At 38.7% G+C, this 17,027-nt stretch overlaps 1 long non-coding RNA gene and 1 pseudogene across 1 annotated transcript in view; one reads left to right on the top strand and one right to left on the bottom strand.

The window, feature by feature from the left end:
• The window catches only part of LOC116591401, a 31,700-nt gene extending 18,362 nt beyond the window's left edge, over window positions 1-13,338 (bottom strand). The window contains exons 1-2 of the long non-coding RNA XR_004285998.1: window positions 12,333-13,338; window positions 2,354-2,418 (exon numbers count right to left, since the gene is read on the bottom strand). This is a non-coding gene — a long non-coding RNA (uncharacterized LOC116591401). The remainder of the gene's footprint in view (window positions 1-2,353; window positions 2,419-12,332) is intronic.
• An 892-nt stretch (window positions 13,339-14,230) lies between these two features.
• Window positions 14,231-15,272, top strand: LOC116591400 (annotated as a pseudogene).
• Window positions 15,273-17,027: the final 1,755 nt, after the last annotated feature.

Genomic DNA, 17,027 nt, shown 5'->3' with positions numbered 1-17,027 from the left:
TGAATTATAGTTTCTACCAAATGGATCTAATAAACATACATAGAACATTCCATCCAATAGCAGTGGAATACACATTCTTCTCAAGTGCACACGGAACATTTTCCAGGATAGATCATATGCTAGGACACAAAACAAGCCTTGGAAAATTTTAAAAGACTGAAATCATACCAAGTGTCTTTTCAGGCTCAATGATCTGAAACTAGAAATCAATAACAGGAAGAAAACTGGAAATTTCATAAATGTGTGGGAATTAAACAACACACTCCTGAACAACAAATGGGTCAAATAAGAAATGAAAAGGGAAATAAAAAACATCCTAAAACAAACATGGGGCGCCTGGGTGGCTCAGTGAGTTAAAGCCTCTGCCTTCAGCTCAGGTCATGATCCCAGGGTCCTGGGATGAGCCCCGTATCGGGGTCTCTGCTCAGTGGGGAGCCTGCTTCCCTTCCTCTCTCTCTGCCTACTTGTGATCTCTATCTGTCAAATAAATAAATAAAATCTTTTTAAAAAATAAAATAAAAGAGAAGTTTATAGCAATAAACAGGAAAAAAGAAAAATCTCATACAGCCTAATAATTTAGTAAACTACTTTTAAATGCTTGAGTTATTAATTTTAGATAATTTAGTAAAGTATTTATGAAGTAGGAATTATGAATAGACAACCAGGAAAGGGGGAAGAGTCAGGAAAGCATGGCCAATGTTTTGCACTTCTAACCAGAAGACTTGATGTTTGCTAAACTCTGGATGACTCTTTTGAGTTCCAAATAGGTATATCCTAAATTTCCATCTCCTGTGTTGTCTTATATGTATTCCTAGTTTTCAAAAGGAAAAAGTGGAGAGATGTTTTAAACTATGTTTTCTGGGTTTGTTTGTTCATTGTTCCATCACACAAAATGGCCAAAGAACTCCTAGCTTGCTTTTGTGTTTTATTAAACAATGGAGCAGATGACAAAAAAGATTAGGAGCAATTTTCATGCAGGTTAGAGTTATCCAGGAAAGTGCCAGACAACAGCAGACACCCCAGTGGTGTCTGATAGGTGGTACATATCACGGAGTTTGACAAGGCCATGAATCTGATGATGAAATCAACAAAAGGAAACTCAAAATCCAAAGTCCAGCAAAAGCAAAACAGCTCCAAGAGAGTCGCTGCAGCTGACTGTACATTTCTATTTATATGTATATTGCTTGTCACAGCAACAGCTATACATATACAAGGACTGAAATTCTAAGTGGGTCAGAAATATTAACATAAGATGAACTAATCAAAGGAAATAGAGCTAAGGTAGGGCTTCATAATTCTTCAGTGTTTAGGATTGCCAAAAGATAAAAGGATCTGAAACTTCCACCTGAGGATTTAGAAGAAAAAAAATAGCTAGATTTGCTGAAAGTCTCGGTAAATGTTTGGAGACTTGAATTCCTACAGAACTTTGTGTATAACTTGAGATGAAGTTATACAAGAGTTCTTAATCTATGGTCCAGTAGCATGGCACACACCAGGAAGCTTGCTCTAGATGCAGACTCTCAGGCCAACACCAGACCCCTAAACCAGGACCAGCAATTTAATGAAGACCCCAAGTGATTTGTGTGCACATTAATTGAGAAGTTCTAATGTGAGCTTCAGTTGACCTTAAAAGTATCACTGATGAAGTGGCTAAAAGGACAAGAAACGGTGGCTGTCTCACCACCAGGCTGTGATAGAGAAGGCACAGATATTTAAACTCTCAGATTTCAACAAAAAAATCCAGGAAACCCCTCAGTTCGTTAGGCAAGTGAAGATTGGTGAAGGAGAAATTCGGAAGGAAGGTATGAGTCCTTAATTAAGAGCAATCCTAGACCAGCTACCAAGTAAAGGAATGGAAATTATAAAGAGTGACAATTCAATTTTGGTAACTGGAATTTCCAGATGCATGGAAAATATGAACTTTAGAGGACTCCACAAACATTAACATTTCTGCAAAATCTTCAGTGGCCATGAATCGCACTTGCTCACACAGCACTGAATTCTAACTGTTTCCTATAGTGAACCTCAGCCCAAGAGCCCTGGACCAAGTGCACCAGGAGCGGAATCCAAGAATGTTGTGTTCTAAGTCAAACCAACACACATGCTCTTGCCATTCTGAAAGTGCTTTTTCAAGAGGCCTCTTCCTTCTATACCACAGTGTTGAGCAAGGGGAGGGGAAAAGTCATATCATTATCCCATATATTCTTTTCATCCAACCATAATTACAGGGGGACTTGCAGCATGTTACACAAACCTGTCATCAAGGTCAAAGCTAAAAAATTTAAGTTACACAATAGTAAGATGGGCCTATGCAGTCTCTCAAGCAAAGCAGTTCAACCTCAAACCAACTTACTTAAGACTCTTCTGCCATCCATGCTAACTGCCAGGAACACTGAAGAATGTGGACATAGATCCATTCTGAGGATTTGCAAAGGAACCAGAAAAAAATAGTCTTTAAGCATTGAATAGTACTGACTTTCTGTTAGGTGTTGTGATAAGTGCATTTTATGCATTTTTACATTTGATCTTCAAATATACTGCTTTCAAAGATTCTGATTATCTACATTATTTATGTATCATTCTATGATTATTATGTACATTACTACTCTGTTATATCATGATTATTATTATCTATATTATTTCTTTTAAGTATAGAAACAGGATTCAAACTCTGGCCACTGTGCTCCAAAGCTTTATACTTCTCTACTAAAGAACTAGATTTCCTATTATTTTCTGCCCAATCTCCCAACATAAAGTTTTAACAGTGATAGAAATTATGAGACAGCCTCATTTACCATCTGTTTAAAGGGGAATTTCTTGCCTGGACAAGTGCCTCCTTGCAAATGAAGTTACTAGGAATTCTTCTTTGGCGTATTTACTAAGCATGAAAAATCACTGTCACCCAAATGAAAAATTTAGACCGTTCATGCTTATTAGGCCTTCACAGGGCCCAGTTTGGACCCTTTGCCTCATTCTGTAACAAAAACGAAGTAGAGCCATCTGCCTTCCCAAAGCCACTTGGCTGGTGGGCTCAGGCTCCAACTATTCCCAGCACAAGGCAGAGATAGGGAAGCATCAGCTCTGAGTTTGAGGACATTTCTGCACCAAGAGAAGAACCAAGGTAGTCCAGGTAGACACAGCAACCACCAAAAGAAGCAGGTATTCAACCCTTAAAGAGAATTCTACCACACAGCTTATTACTTCCTAGGGAAGCAGCTGGGGTAGTCCACTGCCTTCCCTGGAGGTGAGTGATTAGCAACCAGCCCCAGTCCAGGCTTCCAGAAACACTCCAAAGGCCTGTGGCAGATTTATATGTCAGCAGAAAGCCAGCTTGCCACCCAGACGGTATTACTGGAACAGGCTGGAACTTGGCATCTGGCAGGTAAAGCGGCCGAGCGCAACTAGCCAGTCGCTGCAGGTGCTGGCTGCTGCACTGGCTGCTGCTCTGGCACTTTCTGGGAAACGGAGTGCGAGAAAATATTACAGGAACCTATTTTCAGCTTAGGGCAGTGATTCCACCAATGTGCCAATATGTCTTGTCACTATGTTGCTTTATAGAGAAGCTGGAGTATGATGATATTGTGAGCTTATTATAAACATTGAGGCATAACCAGGAAGGGGGGTCTTTCTCATAATAACTTCCAGTCAAAGGAAGTTCATTACTGAGAACACATACACACACACACACACACGCACACACACACACACACACACAGAAATATATTTTAGAATCAGCAAGGTCTTCTCTGAGTTTGAAGGAGCCCTCCATACAGGATCACAGAGCGGAGGAGAAAGCATTAGGCTATTATGGAAAGCAAGAGGGGTATCTTCAACCACCCCCAATGAAACAGCATGGTAATTGCAGTTTGACACTGAACAAGGTAAGGGAGACATGACAGGAGCACTAAATAGAGCACAGTGTGGGTTTTTGGATTCCCCAGGATGAAGAAACCTCACTGGAAAACTATTATTAAAAAGAACAGAGGGTTTCTAAGCAGAGGTCCTCATATGAAACCAGTGAAAAGGAAAAAAGGACAGAAAAAAAATCTTCCAACTTAGAAAACTGAAAAAAAAAAAAAAAAGTTTCACATAAGAAAATGTCACTTAAGTTTCACATAAGAAAATGTCTGCTCATTAAAAAGCTACCTGTTTGTAATGGCTTCCAAGAGGTCAGCTCTTTGGTCAGGAAGGTTTCTGGTCTCCACTGTGCCACCAACGTGTCAGAGAAGCTCAGGTATCGTCTCACAACCTCTTCAAACCAGATCCTCTGGCAGCCCTGTCAGGATGCCCCTCACTCGTGAGAGCTTTTTCTCTATTGTCACCTAATAAAACTTCTATCTCTTTATTCAATAAACAAGCAAACAAACTGGATTCTGCACTGACTCAGAAAAATAATAATACTTCCAGGCCCAGCCTTGTCCATGCCTAAAGACAACATGCAAGCCTAAGAGGACAGGAGAAGCTGCCTAGGACTCTCTGGGGCACATTTAGCTGTCCTTCCCCAGAAAAATAAATATTAGGGAGGTGTTAGGAGACAATGTCATTACATTTGATTCACTAGTATTCGCTGAGCTGTCCATGCCCAGCACTGCACACTAACCAGCTAACCAGCACCAGAAAGGTGATACAGACAAATTTATCCATATCACAGATACTTAGTAAGCACTTAGTTAATGTAAAACATCGTATTAGGGGTCAACAAGGATATCTGTCCCATATTCTCAATACGCTTACCACCCAGTAGAAAATCTCAAGATATATACACACATCACTATGACTCACATTATACTAGGAGATCTACCAAAAGGCATTGGCTAGATGTGTTGACTGCTTACCTATAAAGACATTATTCTTAAAGTCAATTGTGCCAGTTAAAAAAAAAAAAAAAAAAGCGTTTTTATGAGTGGTTAGTGGGACGGGTTTGGTAATTATTTCTGTGTGAATCCTATCATTTAGAAACCAAGGATGAAGACTGGATGTAGGAAATGGGTTAGAGGAACTCGAGCTCTAAAAAAAGCCTTCGGATGCACTTAGCTGGAAATTATCCTCTTTATTCTTGGGCTGGAAGAGTTGCTAAGGGTGTGATGAGGTCTCACGAAAATTGCATGACAATGCCCCATACCGTAAATGCTAGGAAATTTCATTACTTTTCCTAGTTCTTTATCTTTTGCCTTTATACTGACAGAACTATATTTCAGTTTTATTCTGAAAAAAGAAAATCGAGGTAAGATAACATTACCAAAGATTTCCAGCTGCTTATGCAAACAGGACCAAATTCTTTCCTGTAGCAATATATCATTAACTTGCCAACATCTGGGCTGGGAGGTGTGTGATGTTTTGAATCAAACTTCAAAGGTCAAGAGTAAGCAGGGACCTAGAATTACTATTGCATCTAAAATTATTTCACAGCCTTCAAAAGAACATGGAAAAAATGATCACAATTCTCAAAATTATACGCTGTCTTCGGGGAAAACATACATCTGAGTCCTCGGGAGTACATAGGTAATGTAAGCAGGACTGGGCCATTTTCCACATCAGAGTCAGTGCTAAACAGGAGGTATGGAGGGCTGGGTACTGCCTCAGAGAACCCACCTGTTGTCTGAAATTAGCTTGTGGATGTTCATCATTTTCTCCCACAAATAGATGCCGGTACCCAACTTTTCCATTACCTCCTTGTTCCCTAAGCTTGCAGTCTTGAGTCATTATTTACTCTCCCAGTTCTCACATCATTTATTCACTTATTTGACAATTACCTAATGACTATCCATACCGTATCAGACCTGTTGTAGGTGTTAGTATTATAATGGCCTCTGCCCTCCTAGAGCCAAAGTCCAGTCAGGGATACTAATAAGCAAACAAGCAATGTGTTTCTTTATATTATAAATATTTTCTCCCTGTCTGTGGGATGTCTTATTTTCTTGATAGTATTGCTTGTAACAAAAATGTTTTTAACCTTAATGTAATTTAATTTATTCATATTTTTCTTCCTCTTCTTCTTTAGTTGTTTGTGTTCTTTGTGTCATATTTTAAAACTGGGGTTTTTTTCCCCCTATCAAATTGTCTTGGCACCTTGTCAAGGATCAATTGACTATAAATGGAAGGGCATATTTCTAGACTCTCAATTCCATATGTGTCTATCCTTACACCGGTACCACACTGTCTAAATTCCTGTACTTTATAGTAAGTTTTGAAATTATGATTTGTGAGTTCTCTAACTTTGCTCCTCTTTTTCAAGATTGTTTTGGTTATTCTGATTCTCTTGTATTTCCATACAAATTTTAGAATCAGCTTATCAATTTCTTTAAAAAATAAAAAAAAAGACCCATCTGAACTTTTGATAGGATTGCATTGAATCTGGAACCCATTTGGGGAAATACTGTCATACTGACAATATTGAATATTCTAATCTATGATTATCGGATGTCTTTCCATTTATTTGATCTTCTTTAATTTCTTTCAACATGTTTTATAGTTTTCAGTGGACAAACTTTGCACCTTCTTGTTAAATTTATACCAAAGTATTTTATTCTTTTGATGCTATTATAAATTAAAATATTTTCTTACTCTTATTTTTAGAATGTTTATTGTTAATGTAAAGAAATACAATTGGCTTTGTATATTGATCTTACAGCCTGCAATTTTGTTAAACTTTATTATTTCTGCTAGTCTTTTTTCTTTTTAAGTGGATTCCTTAGGATTATCTATATACAAGACCATATTGTCTCTTTACTTTTAATAAGTTTATTGAAATTTCTATTTCTTCTAATAGTTTTACCATTCTTGTATCATCTGAATACCTTTTATTACTCTTTCTTGCTTAATTACCCTCCAGTACAATGTTAAATAGAAGTGATGAGAGTGGACATTCTTGTCCTGTTCCTGACCTTTTACATCTATATTCACAAGCAGTTTTCTTTTCTTGTGGTATCTTTATCTGGTTTGTTCTGTAATGCTTATCTCAGAGAATAAGTTAAGAAGTATTCCTTTCTCTTCTACTTTTTGGAAGGGTTCGTGGGTGATGGGTGTTAATCATTTAAATATTTGCTAGAATTCACCAGTGTAGCCATCTGGTTCTGGACTTTTCTTTGTGGGAAGTTGTTTTATTATTAATTAAATCTCTTTACTTTTAATAAGTTTATTGAAATTTCTATTTCTTCTTGAGGTAGTTTCAGTAATTTGCGTCTTTCAGGGAATTTGTCCATTTCATCTCAATGACCTAATTTGTTGGTATTTAATAATTCATAGTATTCCTTGTAATCCTTGTCATTTTTGTAAGGTGAGTAGTGATTTCTCTCTTTTATTCTTAATTTTAGTAATTTGAATCTTCTCTCTTCTTTTTCTTAGTCCATCTATCTAAATTTTTATTAATTTTGTAGACCAAGTCCAACTGTTGGCTTCCTTGATTTTTCTACTGTTTTTGCATTCTGTTTTACTTATTTCCATTCAAAACTTTATTTGCTTCCTTCCACTCGCTTTAGGCTTAGTTTACTTTTGTTTTTCCAATTTCTTTTTTTTTTTTTTAAGATTTTATTTATTTGACAGAGATCACAAGTAGGCAGAGAGGCAGGCAGAGAGAAAGGGAAAAGCAGGCTCCCCGCTAAGCAGAGAGCCCGATGTGGGGCTCAATCCCAGGACCCGGAGACCATGACCCAAGCCAAAGGCAGAGACTTAACCTACTGAGCCACCCAGGCATCCCTTGTTTTTCCAATTTCTTAAGAGAATAGTTAGGTTATTGACTTGAGATCTTTCTTCTTCTTCTTCTTCTTCTTTTTTTTTTATTTTTTAAAGTAGGCTCCACGCCCAGCATGGTGCCTCATGTGGGGCTTAAAATCACAACCCTCAGATCAAGATCCGAGCCAAGATCAAGGGTTGGGTGCTCAACCAAGTGAACCATCCAGACACCCCTCTTCTTTAAACTAGGCATTTACAGGTATAAATTTTCCCTAAGCACTGTGTTAGTTGCATCCTATAAATTTTGCTGTATTATTTCATTTTAATTCATCTCAAATTATTTTCTAATTTCTCTTGAGATTTCTTTTTTAGTTCACTAATAACTTGGGAATATGTTGTTTAATTTCCACAGATTGGTGCATTTTCTAAGTTCCCTTTTATTATTCATTCCTGATAGAATTCCATTTTATTTTTAAGTGAAGCATCCAATCAAAATTACTCTTGTTGCAATTCCATTTGAAATGTAAAAATAAATTAAAGCCTGTAACCAAATAAGCTTGAACAAAGCCATATAAGGAATGGACTCTGAAGGGGAAAAAATGTAATAAGCATTCTGATTACTTTTTTCTGGTGACTCTAACTCTTCTTATTTATTTTAAAATGAAGAATATATATAAAATATCTTCAAGATTTTCAGAGGAAACACCTAATATAGAGAACTTGCAAATACTTGTAAGAACAAACAAATCATAGATTTTCAGATAGCAAAAAGGTGAAGTGGGAGAGGACCAAAAAATATGAGTGGTTTCTTCAATCTAGGTTAAAGTGATTTCAAATAACTAGACTTCTACCACTTCCCTTGGCAGATTTATAGAATTTGTATAAGAAATATTTTCCTGACATTCAGGCCGAGTTTTCCTTTTCTCAATTTCATCATGTTGGGCATAGCTTGCCTCTGTACACCACCCCAAACAATTCCTCTCCTTATTTAGTTTGAGTTTCGGCTCCTCAAGGACCTGCAGAAGGCTATTATATCCCCTTTTTTCATTCTTCATCCAAGCCAAACATATTCAAGCCTCTTAATCTGTCTTCTTAAGCCAGCTATTATACTTTTGAATTTCTGTTCTTTGAATTGAGTCCAGTACATTCACTCTTTCTAATTCATGGGGACCCTGAACCGTATGAGTCATAAGGACTCACCCTTGATGTCACATAACCAACTGTCCACCTCTGTGCCCCTGGCATTTCACTTGAGGTATAAAGCTCAAAATAGTACTTTCAAAAAAAAAAAAAAAAAAAGATGTTTGCTTTCCATTACCAACCACAGGTGGTTTTCAGTCTCACTGCTTTCCAAGTACTGAACCACCATCCTGTTGGATGTCTGTCATTCAGATTATTTTTTCCCTCTTTCAGGAGGCAGAAATAAGCAAGTTCTTTCCCTGGCTCTCTCAGCATTCTCAACAGTTCATCTGGTGTGGTTCAACCATTCACAGCTACAGACCTGCCAAGTTTACAAGTGCACAAGTTCTTTCAGAGTCCTGCTAGTGCACTCTGGCTATTTCTGAAGGCCTGGGGCTAATCTATAGCCTTATCTGCCTCCCAGTGACTCGGCAGATTCCCTAACACAGACCGAAGTCTGATCATTTTGTATGCTTAAAAATCTAGCTAAAAGTGTGTAATATTCTCTAATTTTTCAAATGACATTCTCTAAAAGGTTCAATGGCTCTTGGGTTCCAATGGTGTTTTAGAACTGGTACACAGTAACTCCTAGTACTTACACAGAGTGTAAGATTCACAGATGCACCCTATTGAGACTGTTGATAGCTAAGCATTTTGCACTGGTTTCTACCTACTGATTTTTTGGGGGGTGGGTTTTTTTGGGGTTTTTTTTTTTTAATTTCTTTTCAATGTAACAGAATTCATTGTTTATGCACTACCCTCAGTGCTCCAAGCAATACGTGCCCTCCATAATAACCACCACCAGGTCTACCTACTGATTTTTATGAGCAAAATACACTAACATCTCACTCATTTGAATTCCACTAATTAAGAATGTAATGTTGCCATGGCTGAAACTTATCTTTACCCCTACGGAGGAAGATGCTCTAAGCAAACAAATACTACATGGGCAAGATTGGTACATTTGGCACGTCAAAAGCAATCCAGTGCTTGAGCACTGTAACACATAAAGTATTAAATATTTTCTCCATGAGTTTACCTTATATATTCACTAGAGCACGTTGGGTAGCATCTCCACTTGAAAGAGAGAGAAAAACTGATTTGAGTTACATATAGAAGAAAGAAGACTCTATTTCTTCCCAAATGGGAATTCAGATTTTTCTTTACTTCCCACAGCATTGGAAAAAGTATATGTGTCTAATTCATTTAAGTCCCAACCACAGATGCAAAACCAGAACACCAGAATGGATTCCATCTCCTACCATATTTGTTTACTTTCATTTAACATTTTGCCTTCGGTAGTCACTCCTCCCTCCTATGTTCAAAAATAACCCTGGAGGTGTTACCATCATGCGACTCCTTTCAGTTTGTGTCTTTGTTAGATTGTAAGCTCCTAAGAACAGAAATTGCATTTCAAACAGTATGGCCTCAAAGAGATATAAATTAATGTACAGGTAAGATTTGAATGTCGTAAGCCAAAGAAGTAAATAAAAGAAATTTCAAGTATTCTAGATGTCCCTTTGAAATGTGGGGGACTTTTCATTTTATTTTAAATTTATACCACAGAGACTTTTTATTTGCTGTCCCAACAGGTAGAATTTTTAGAGCAGTGTTTAGGGGAATATGGAATCAGACATTGGCTCAGATAATTAGACCCAGCGAATAAACATTCCCTGGCAAAAAAAAAAAGAAAGTAGAACTAGTGGCAAGACTAGAAACTCAAACCATGGGAGCCCAGGGCAGTGGTATGTTCAGATCAAATAAATCAACAAACCCAGATAAATCACTAACATCCTGAAACTATGAGGAACTTCACAGAGTACTTCGCTCACTCCCTTCACTCTCTAGATCCAGACACCGAGACCAAGAGAGATGAAGGGACATGCCCAAGAACATGAAAGTAACACAAAAGCCAAAACTAAAACACACTTTTCCTGTTCTCCAGTCCCATGCTTTTTCTAGCTACATCCCAAGTTCATTATTTACCCTGCCAGTTGAGTGGATGATCTTCCATATAAACCCAAAGACTTGTCACTGATTCAGATTTTTAGGTTTGAATAGGAAAAACATTTGTTCATATCTAACTCAAAGGAGGCCTCAGTTTTATGCTTTATGTAACAGTATTTAGTTCTTCCTTATGCCAGGTGTCATAGTTAATTACTCTTCAGGATATTCTCTAAGATTTTCACTTTAAAATGGTCATTATGCTACCACAGGGCTAAAAATATGTATAATAACTTAAGTCCCCTGACTAGGATGGTAAGTAGGATAGCAGGCTTTCTATGAAGAAATACCACTCAGTGAGCCAATTTAACTGTTTATGTAAGCTGATGAATACACAAAACTTATTGGGTACAGGGTTGTTCTGCCATGTTTTGGGGAGCCCAGAGAACCTTCAGGTGAACAGTCACTATTGTTCCTGGCCATAATCTCATTTGGATGCCTGGTCTATACCACAGCAAAACAAAAGGCCAGAAGTAGATTCCAGAAGAGAACAGCAGACTCGATACAATTTCTCACATTTCTAATGAGCAAAAGCAGCTTTTTCCTCCCTTTTTTTAAACCCCAAAGTTTCTTACATTTCCTAGAACCTTTCCAAGGTGTGGGTATTCGTGTTGGTGTCAGATGTCAGGAACATATATTAGAAGCCAACACGGTAGGCCCCTGGAAAAATTGTGAGATTCTTTCCCAGACATCAGCACCTCCTCAGCACCTTTCTCCTTTCTCTAGGCTTCTGTTTCCTCCAAAAGTATCCCATGTCCTGGGGATCTTGATAAAAGCTTATGGCAGGAGTGGTAAATATATGACTTTTGGCCCCTATTCTTTGCCCGCTGGGCCTATGGCAGACATTGCTAATACAGAATTCCAAGTAATCATTCCTAAGCAACATAGTACAGAAGATAAAATCTCTTTGCTGTCCCTGGCTTAAGGTTTCATCACAAGTCCCCCCACAAAATGGTCTGAAGGGAAAAATGACCCCAATGCCTCTAATGACTCAATGCCTTTGGACAGTAAAATACAAAGTAACAAGTTGCAAAGCTGACATTTCTCCCTCAAGTCATACCATCCTAATAAAGAGCAGTCTATGTTTGCCATAATAAATAAGGAAGCTTATAAGAATACTGTACCCTAGAGGGTACAGAAGGTCTAGAAATCCTTCAATAAATAGACTTACTTAAACCTTGGGGATCTAGGGCTCAACTGCCTCACCATGCATTACTATGGCACAGTGGTTCTCAAAGGTGAGCAGCCATTAGAATCACCAGGATGGCCTGATAAGACAGACAGCGAGGCCCATTTTCAGCGTGTCTGATTCAGTTGCTCGAATATAGGGCCCAAGGATTTGCAGAAATAAGTTCCCAGGTGATGCTGACACTGCTGGTCTAGGAACTATACTTTGAGAACCACTTACTGCTGTAATCCTTTGAACAAGAATTCCATTCTTATCCTTATCCCTAACCCTGGTCACCTGAAATGCTCACCTGTATTCCTGAGGTTATAGAGGACTGAAAAAGCAACTCCATGGTCTTCTCTCTTTTTCTGTTTTCCCTGTCTTTCAGAAGTATTCTGTTTTGATACCTGCTCCTCTCTTCACTGCCTTAATTCTCAATCAACCAGAGTTTTCTCCTAAATTGGATAAATCTTCAGAATCTCATTATACCCCAAGAAATCTAAGATTTGGGCCATACTTCTCTTCTCTAACTGAATGTCCTTTGTCTCACTTATTTCCATGAATGACTTCTAACCACATTAATTTCTATTTAATCTGCATCTTCCAAACACATGTCTTCATTCCTGACTTTTTCCACCTTTATATTCCCAACCCTGGGTAGAGCACCAAATCTCCCATTCAACATGACCCACAAGACAATAGAATCTGCCTTTATAGTCTTGCCTTATCTTACTCTCCCCAAAGAATTATATACTACCAATGGTACTTCCTATAGGTTTTGCTTCCAAACTTGGTTCTGTTCACCTGGTGCCTTCACCTAAAAGGCCCTCATACCTATAGCCCCTTGTTTAAAACCTTTACATCTACCAAGATGCAATTATGTGCTGTCACCTTTATGAAGTCTTCCCTGACTACCTCCACTGGACAAGCTCTCTCCCTTTCCTGAACACCTCTCTTAAGCCCCTAACCCATTCGGCCTCTATTACTTTCCTATGTCCAAACCCTCACCCTCCTATTCTGGATAAGCCCTTCTGCAAGGCATATGCTGGTTACCACATGCTCTCCTATTTTCCAAAACAATCCTGAATGCAGGTGTCTTATCCAATTATCCATATCAGTATGCTCATATTTGTCACACCATGTGTTTTAATTTTTGGCTCAGAGCATGTTTCTCAAAATAAATATTCCGTGATTTATTCTGGTACATTATCATAACTTCTCTTCATATAAGAGCCACCCAGAAATATCACAAACATGCCTTTGATAATGATCTAATGCTTTCCACATTAAAACTAGCTCTTCTGTATCACAAAAACCTTTTATTGCCTCCAAGGACAGAGCACCTGCCCTTACTCCATCCCACTAAAGGTGTTGAAGATTTAATCTGCATATTCAGCCCCAGCTACCCTGAGCCAGTTCTAACTCTCCAGCATGGTGGTCTATCAGCAGGCCGTAGCAGTACACAGAGCCTAGGATTAGCTTTGTTGTTGTCAGCATGGTAGGCTGTGTCCCTGAAGGGAACCACCGGTGCCCACAACAGTCTGCTGACTGCAGTCTCCTTACCAGGTCTTGCTGAAACTCTATCCAATCTATATGACTCTGCTTTCTTCCCCAGTTCACATTTTATATAACAGTTCTTCCTGCTCTGAACCATATTCTTGATCAGCTGTCTACAGCTGACCTAACCTGAACAAGGCACCTCTCCACAGGGACCTAGACTCTGTCACTATTCCTCCAGACCTCCAGACAGGCCCTCCTTGACAATAGAATACCATAAGTATTCTACTTCTCAGAGATCTCTGCTGTTGACCTCACCAAATTAGAGCCTACCCAGTGTTTCTGAGGACTCTTTAGATATGAGTTGGGCAGCCTCAGAGCCATTCTGTTGTGGCTAATGACAGCAGCCCACATGACACTGCCCTAAGAGTCCCAAGGCCTGGATGGCTGGCCTGGACTTACATCCCATAGCATCCCCTAAACCTGAGCCCACTGTTGCTCTTGGATCTCCCTCTGTGTAGGGTTGAGAAAGAACAGACTGCTGCTATTACTGGCTGCCATATGATCTTCCCATGGACTACATGAGTTTGAGCCTTAGTTGTCACTAACCCATCCCCTCTAATTCTAGCCTATGATCTCACAAGGAATGACACACTCCACACCAGTGACATGGGATGAGCTCTCCTTAAAGGAGTTCCTCCGCCGCGCAGGTTTATTCGCAATCCGATGTAGCTTTTCTGTCCTATACCGAGGTCCGCCGGGTCTTGGTGCCAGCCTGACTGAGAAGAGGACGCTCCTGGGAGACGAATGAGGAACCACCTCCTCCTGCTGTTCAAGTACAGGGGCCTGGTCCGCAAAGGGAAGAAAAGCAAAAGACGAAAATGGCTAAATTCGTGATCCGCCCGGCCACCACCGCCGACTGCAGTGACATCCTGCGGCTGATCAAGGAACTGGCTAAATAGGAATACATGGAAGACCAAGTAATGTTAACTGAAAAGATCTACTAGAGGATGGTTTCGGAGAGCACCCTTTCTACCACTGCCTGGTTGCAGAAGTGCCCAAGGAGCACCAGTCTCCAGAAGGACACAGTGTTGTGGGTTTCGCCATGTACTACTTTACCTATGACCCATGGATAGACAAACTCTTGTATCTTGAGGACTTCTTCGTAATGAGGGATTATAGAGGCTTTGGCATAGGATCAGAAATCCTGAAGAAATCTAAGCCAGGTTGCGATGAAATGTCGCTGCAGCAGCATGCACTTCTTGGTAGCAGAATGGAACGAACCATCTATCAGCTTCTACGAAAGAAGAGGTGCTTCTGATCTGTCCAGCGAGGAGGGGTGGAGACTCTTCAAGATCGACAAGGAGTACTTGCTCAAAATGGCAGCAGAGGAGTGAGGAGTGCTGAGGCAGACAGTGACAGCTTCCATTCTATTTTAGATTAAATTCTCAACGGATCTTGCTTTCTATCCTATTTGTAGTCAAATAATAGAATGAACACCCATTCCAAAGCTTTATTACCAGTGGCGTCGTTGCATGTTTGAAATGCAGTCTGATTAAGATGGCAATCTTGTATGCGGTTTGGAGTCCAATTTCTCCTTGAACATCTTTTGATAAACAAGGTGGTATAATCTTCTTGTATATGAAAAAAAAACTTCATTCTTGTGAGTCATTTAAATGTGTACAATGTACACACTGGTACTTAGAGTTTCTGTTTTGATTCTTTTTTTTTAATAAACTGCCCTTTGATTTAATTGGTAAAAAAAAAAAAAAAAAAAAAAGAAGAAGAAGAAGAAGAAGAAGAAGTTCCTCCTGCCCAGACTCTTATCCTCTGGACAAGATGATGTAGGTCTCTCTAGCACCATATTCTCTTTCCAACTAGCGTTAGAATAATTAAAAAGATTGGTCATGGAAGTGTAGGAAATCTTCTTGGGGGGGGGGGGCTCAGAGCCTGAGAATTTTTGCCCTGAAACTTTTATCCATACCCTAGGGACCAGATATTGAATCCCACATAGAGAAGCACCACTGTCTAGGATTGGGCCAGATATCTGAACAATTGTATGGTGGCTGATTTTGGTCTGTAGCTCAGAGTTCTCATGTTTATAGACTGGATTTATATGATTTTCTGATCTCCCTCAGAGGCAACTTCAATAGCTCCTTAATACAATGGATCTCCTAATGTAAGTTTAGCACACATAGGAAACAAAGCCATACTTACTCTATAATCACCAGCTGTGATAAATTCAACACGTTGCTGCCATTCATTAATTGATTGTTAGTTTAACTGTTTGTCAACAGTCTTAAAAATAAGAATAAAATTTCAAGACCATCTTACTAGAATATACTGTTTTTGTATCTAACAAATTTTTTTCCATGCCATTGACAATGAAAATAAGCCCTCTGCTCACCCAACACTGCTAACAGAGATTTTACATGGAGAACATTAACTGTCAACCTCTTCAACTTACTTGTATTTTTTATCTATCATCCAATTTCTCCTTGATTTAATTTAATATAACTCAACAAACACTGTTTTGAGAGCTATTGCATAACAGAGGCTGCTTCAGATGCTTCAGATGGTGTCATAATAAAAAATAGCGGAGTATTTGAATATTTACAAGACACTTTCCCCATACTTCATCTTATTTAATGACACACATCTAATTACCATATAGATCAGATAAGTGAAAAGCTGGTACTCTTTCTTCTTACCTCCTTATAACCAGTAAGCTATTCTAGATCTCTCTCAAGTCAGCTCTCTACCAAAAGAAAAAAAGAAAGAAAGAAAAAAAGAAAAGGAAATAAGAAAACTCGGTGTCCTAGGGAATTCTGATAACCAGGTTATATAACCAAATTACCTAAGTGCTCCATTGTCCCAATATAGACCCCTAAGACCACTACCCCACCTCACCACCTCCAAAAAAGCAAATTAACTTATTAAAATTTCCCCTAAATAAAAATGTCTTAAACCATGACTGTCACTAAATTTGAGGGCTAGCTTTGATACTGGCATCAGACTAAATAGAGTGGAATTCTGTTAAGACACGATTTGAACTATTCATCATGAACAACCCATAAAAACAACTTTTCAGATTGAACTTTTCTACCCCTGTCACTTCCATTAAGTCATCCATGACTTCCGGTCGTCCCACATACTTTGTACTGAAACACACTTAATCTGAAAATGTAAATAGTTCGACTTGGGTAATTTTTCACTTAAGTGGTAATTTTTTTGTTAAGTGCTGTCTAAATTAGCAACCAAGTTAAATCCACAGAGTGTAAATAGTTTTGTTTACAAAAAAAAAGAAAGAAAAATGTTGTCTACATCATTCTTCTACAATGCATCTGAATACTAGCTGGGCTATAAATAGAAGATGCAAGAATGACTAATTCTGTTTTGATTCCATCTCTTCGATGACAAAGGAAATCCCTCCGTACGAACATTAAGCTAAATCATAACAGCTGGACTTGAGGAATTTTATCTAGAACATCTACATCAAACAAATAGG

The sequence above is a fragment of the Mustela erminea genome, chromosome 5, assembly GCF_009829155.1.
Source record: "Mustela erminea isolate mMusErm1 chromosome 5, mMusErm1.Pri, whole genome shotgun sequence".
NCBI lineage: Eukaryota > Metazoa > Chordata > Mammalia > Carnivora > Mustelidae > Mustela > Mustela erminea.
The sequence above is the reverse complement of the archived record's forward strand: the minus strand, read 5'-3'. Positions and strand labels throughout refer to the sequence as shown.